This window comes from Protopterus annectens, chromosome 4.part0, assembly GCF_019279795.1.
Source record: "Protopterus annectens isolate FY-2018-M chromosome 4.part0, PAN1.0, whole genome shotgun sequence".
Classification (NCBI taxonomy): domain Eukaryota; kingdom Metazoa; phylum Chordata; order Ceratodontiformes; family Protopteridae; genus Protopterus; species Protopterus annectens.
Window position 1 is genome coordinate 617,221,568 of NC_056733.1, and position 6,000 is coordinate 617,227,567.

A 6,000-nucleotide genomic window follows, 5' to 3' on the forward strand; every position below is an offset into this window, starting at 1 on the left:
TTTCTGCCTGCAAAATGCAATTACTGGTGCCAGGCACTTTGCGAAGACCCTAGGCACAGTAGATAATCCAAAGGGCAGTGCAGAGAATTGACAGTGCATTGGACCAGCTAAGAACCCGAGGTATCTTCTGCAGTTTTGTCTGATAGGGACATGCAGGTATGCCTCCTTGAGGTCCAAAGTCACGAGCCAAGCTTGCTTGCCCAGCATGGGAAGAAGGTGCTGTAATGTCAACATTTTGAATTTCGGAACATCCAGGTAAGTGTTTAGTGAAAAAAGATCCAGAATGGGCCTCCAGGCTTTGTCTTTTCTGGGAACCAGAAAGAGTTTCGAGTAAAATCCTTGCCCTTGTTCCTGTGGTGGTACCTTTTGAGTAGCTCCTATGTTCATGAGTGCCATAATTTGTTTTTGGGCCTCTGCCCTTTAATTTAGTGGCAGATTTGGCATTCCTTTTAATCTTGGCAGAGTGTGAAAGTGGAACCTGTAACCTTTTGAAATAATATTGAGAACTCATTTGTCTTGGGTGATCATATGCCAATTGTGATAAAGTGCCAGTGTTCCTCCCAAAGGGGCTGCCAAGAGTGAGTTGTTTGGCAGCTGGAGTGGGAAGTCATTGGGGCTGTTTTTTATATGGTTGGTGCCCGTCTTCCCCTTCTTTCTGGCCAAATGCACCCCATTGTTGAGGCCTGTAAGGACCTTGTGGTTCACCTCTACCTCTTGGCCGTATGTAATCTTTCCCTTTGAGGTCTGTCATTAACTGGAAAGGACCAATTCTTTGTTGGCCAGTTTCTACTAAATCGAGGGGGCTGAACCTGTAAGAAATCCTTCACTGTTTGCATAGATTTTGCCTTATCCTCCATTTTCTTTAATACCTTTTCTGCCTCAACTCCAAATAAAACATCCTGCTGTAAAGGTGCATCCAATAATTTAGTTTTAACATGATCTGGTACCGTACGTTCTTTTAACCATTCATGTCTTCTAATGACAGAGCCTGTAACTGCTGCTCTGCATGAGGCCTCTAAAAAATCAAAACCACATTGCAAAGTATGCTTCCCCACTTGTTCAGTGACATGCAATAAATCTTGCATTTCTTTAAAATTAGGAGGATCTGTATCTGGAAGCATTTTTTGTTTTAACTGAGACATCATAAATTGCTGATATTTTAGCATGTGAAACTGGCAATTTAAGGCTCTCATTGCTAAAGTTGCAGACCTATATACTTCCTTTCCCCGTCTGTCTAGTGCTCTGGAATCTCTGTCAAAGGGAAATGGGTTCTTTGCTGATGAGGCCTTAACCCCTTTGGGTCCCTGAGAAATAGTTTCGCGATCAGCAACAGGGCTTTTATACAGAAATTTGTGAGAGTCAGGGACTCTGTAATATCTGTCCTGTTTAAGTGGAGTTGAAGGTAAGGAATCAGGATTTAAGCTGGATTCAGTGTACACATCATCCACAATATCTAGCACTGGCGGAATAGCCATGAGACTGTGTTGAGGTAATAGGAAGTTTCTGAGCCTTTTCTTGGATTCTGAGTAATCCTGGCCTTCCCAATGGAAATGCTCCCTCATGGTATGTAAGGTTTCCCCAAAGGAGTAGCCCTCAGGCGGGGAGGCTGATGAAATAAATTACTCAGCATCAGAATCCTCATAAGGGGGTAAAGCTAGCGCGTCCGAAGGCCCAGCCATCTCCACGTGGGGGCGGCCTGTGGCTCTGCAGAAGCAGTCATCAGGGGCTGCAAAGGCGCCTTACTGAAAACTGGAGAACCGGTGACTGGCCTAGAAGAGGCTTCATCAGTTTTGGGCCTCGGATGCCTGTCTCTGCTTTTTATGAATACCTGTCGGAAGTTCCGACGGCATGGTATAATTAAAATTTCTGCCAAAGTAATGTCGGGTAAAATCAAACCGACGTTTAGTAGTGCGCATATTAAACCTAGCACAAAACCGACAACCCGTAACATCATGGTCTGGGCCTAGGCATGGGATACAATAAGAATGGAAATCCTTATGAGGTATTTGCTTCCCACAAGAAATACAGTTATTAACTTTTACTGACATTGGTCTGAGGCAAGAAAAAGTTTCACCAACAGGGTACTTAGCTTTGTAGAAGACTTCGGTTCTGGATTCAGAATGAAAGTCTCAGGAGTAGGCCGACCAGCACTTGCGAAATGCTTTTGCTTCAGGCACCGCGCAGCAAGAAAGACAGAAGAAAATGGCGTCAGCTGCATCTTCTATACCCCTGTCACACTGACGTCAGGGAGGAGGTGACAGCAACAGACGCCGGACCAAGACTTTGGAACTCAGGCCGGCTGGGGAACCGCATGACGGCAGGATAACACAAGTGTAATGACTGCAGCAGTGTCACACGATGAACATCTGACAATTCAATGATCTAATAGCAAGAGTAGCAGAGGTGCACATACTTTTTTACCCCATCTGTCTAAAGCTCAGGAATCCCTGTCTAAGGGGGTGGAATTTTTAGCTGAGGTTGCTTTAATTCCATTAGGTCCTTGAGAGCTGACCTCTGGGTCAGCAGTAGGATTTTTGTAAAGGAAATTGTGAGATTCAGGGACACATACCTGTCAGGTTTCCTGGGAGCAGGAGGAAGGGTATCAGGAGTCAAACTGGATTCCATAAAAACATAGTCCACAACATCCAGGACAGGAGGAATGGCCAAAGGTCTGTCCAGTGTTAAACCTAAGAATTCCCAGAGTCTTTGAGGATAGTCCTCTCATTCTCATTGGAAATGCTCCCTAAAAGTATGAAGGGTTGCCCCAAATGAAAAATCCTCGGGTGGAGAGGCAGAAGAAATTAATTCCTCTGCATCAGAATCCTCATAAGCAAAGAGGGTTTGCATGTCTTCATATTCAGAAGCATAAGAGTCAGACTCCTATTCAGATAAAACTACTGGGGGACAAGTCTCTTTCTTTTAAAAGGGGTAGCCTGGCTTCCCCTAATAAGCATAAGGTCTTCCGCCATTTTAAGCATTTGAGATTGAGGCAAGGAAACAGGTGCCTGAGCTTGGGTCGTTGGCTTTTTGGGTGTAGTTCTTACCCTGGGCCTTAGAAACTCTGTAGTTTTAGAAAGCTTGAAAACGCAAAAGTCCTCGTCTGTCTGTGTCAACTATCAGCAAGTGCTAAGTACATCCTCGGAAGCCAGTGACTGCTCAGCGGCTCCAGACACATCCAAGGTAGAGAGATCCGCAGGATCCCTAGTCAGTCAGTGTGTCTCACGGCATACTGGACTCGGAAAGGGTCTCTGTAGCGGCCTGCAAATCCGCAGAAGCTGGCATCAGAGGCTGCGAAAGCACTTCACTGAGGACCGGAAAACTGACTACTACCTTAGCGGAAGCTTGGTCAACAGGTTTGGACCTGTGCGGTCTGTCTGTCATTATCCTTACGTTTCTTCGGAAGATCGGTAGTCGGATGGCTTACCGAAGCCATATCGGAATTTGAAGACAGACCAAAAATATCTAGCTACAATAAGGGCCCGACGACGTATGGTTCTGGCGCTGAACAAAGCACAAAAGTGACAGCGAGGGACGTCGTGGTCTGGGCCTAAACAGGTGACGCAGTAAATTAAAGTCTTGGTGTAGTATTTGCTTTCCACAGGCGAGACAATTAACTTTTTCGGACATCGGTTAGAGCAAGAAAAAAGGATTCCCAATGGGGTATTTAGCTTCAGAAGACTTGAACTTAAGTTCGGAAATGAAAATTCAGGTAGCGGCCGACAGACACTTGTGTGAACTGCTTCTGCTCCAGGCTCCTCGGAAAGAAAGACTAATGTAATAGCATCTGCTGCTGACTTTATACCACTGACTACCTGACATCAGTCCTGGAGTGACAGCAACCTACACAGAAAGACTAAGCTTCTAGTATTCGGGCCGACTGAGGGCTAAGCCCTGGCAGGATAACCTAAATGTGATGACTGCAACAGTGAAACACGAAGAACATCTGCAGCAGTTGTGGGTGGGGTAAGGCAGTCTGAGAAACTTGTGAGCTGAATACTCAATTGCCTAGTGATGGAGCTTTGGTTACAGGAAGATAAATCACCAAGTTCAGACAGTGCATTTCCACTCTGAAAATTAAGATTCACAGAATGTATTCCAGTTTCCAACTGTCAATACAAATACAAATAAAACAAATACCTGCAGATACAAACTATTCTCATCCTGCAAGTTCTACATTTTAGTATACTACTTTCATTACTCAACAGGCTACTAATCTGACCAAGTTCTTCCAGCTGTCAAAATAATTGTCCACAACACTGCTCCAATGCAAAACAGACAGCTTGGGGGTGCATCCAAAGATTAATGGATGGGGCCACTCGTATGCTCTGCTGTGCATCTTTTAAAGTATATGCACCCATGCATGCTCTACCATATCACACAGTAAAGTTTAACACAAAATACAGGAGGAAAATGCAGCCCAGAACTGGAGGCACTACAACCTGGGGAGCATAAGGCAAGGCTAACAAAAAAAAAAAAAAAAAAGTTTGGACGCTTTAAAAAGCAGATAAAACTATGACTTCCAGGGGACTATGTGTAAGTACAGAAATATTACAAACACTACTCTACATGTGGTCAAATGGATCTCCCTCATGATTCTCAAATATTAACCTTTCAAATCATTTGAATGCAAGTCTAGAGATCATGTGGCTTTTCACCTTGCAGAGTAAAATATAATTTTTCCCTACAAGTTAAGCATGACCGGGGGAAGCGATGTCACAGTAAGGTTGTGTGTGTGTGTGTGATATATATATCTATATATATATATATATATCTATATATCTATATATATATATCTATATCTATATATCTATATATCTATATATCTATATATCTATATATCTATATATCTATATATCCACCCACACACATGTATATATATACAAAAAATGTATAAAAATGTATAGTCATACCCTTCGGGAAAAACAAGGTAACCCAAGGCTACCATATAGGTGGCAATCCACTAAGCACAGAAGAGGTAATCAGGAGCCTGGGGACACAGGTTGACAGTGGCCTTTCTTTTGACACTCACGTTGCTAAAGTGGTTAGAAAGACCTTCTACACTGCCCACCTGATCATGAAGGGATTCACATCCAGATCTAGTGAGGTCATTGTTCCCCTGTACTCTTCACTTATCAGACCAATGATAGAGTACAATGCCCCATTCGGGATGTATCTCACCCATCTGCAGCAATTGGAGAGACCCCAAAAGTTCCTCAACAAAAGGATAAAGGGACTCCAAAATCTGTCATATGCTGCCAGATTGAAGAAACTCCAGCTCTATTCAGTCGCATACCGTCTGCTCAGAGGTGACATGTGCCTGACATACAAGGCCACGTCCAACCCGGAATTAATGGACATGCTCCACCTCAAAAAAACCAAATCCACCAAAACCACTAGAGCAAGCGACTTAAACCTTAGCACGGATATAAATAGGACGCGCTGGAGGGATAGATTTATCACTCAGACTCCCTATGCTGTGGAATAAAATCCCGGTCCATGTGAGGCAGAGCACCTCGCTGGCTCTGTTCAAGAGAAATCTTGACCTGTGGATAGAAGATCGTAGGTTTACCCCGGGAATCATCTCGGTGTCACTGCTGGACAGAGGCACAACAAACTAATGGGCACAGTATTTTTTCATATAAGGGGTGGCGTAAGCCACAAAACTTTGGGCTAGGCTTATAAATGCCTTAAGGCAGATAGCCTAGTATATATATATATATATATATATATATATATATATATATATATATATATATCTATATATATATATATATATATATATATAAATAAATTTATATAATTTATACACACACACATGTATGCATATATATATATATATATATACATATATATATATATATACGCACACACATATGCATGAGCGTGTGTATATATGTATATGTATATATATATATATATATATATATATATATATATATATATACACACAAACACGTATGTGTACACACGTATATATATATATATATATATATATATGTC

At 42.5% G+C, this 6,000-nt stretch overlaps 1 protein-coding gene across 9 annotated transcripts in view; it reads right to left on the bottom strand.

Moving 5' to 3' along the window:
* Nucleotides 1–6,000, bottom strand: part of LOC122799480 (N-lysine methyltransferase KMT5A-like) — an 882,477-nt gene that overhangs the window by 437,134 nt on the left and 439,343 nt on the right. The gene's annotated exons all lie outside the window — the stretch shown is intronic.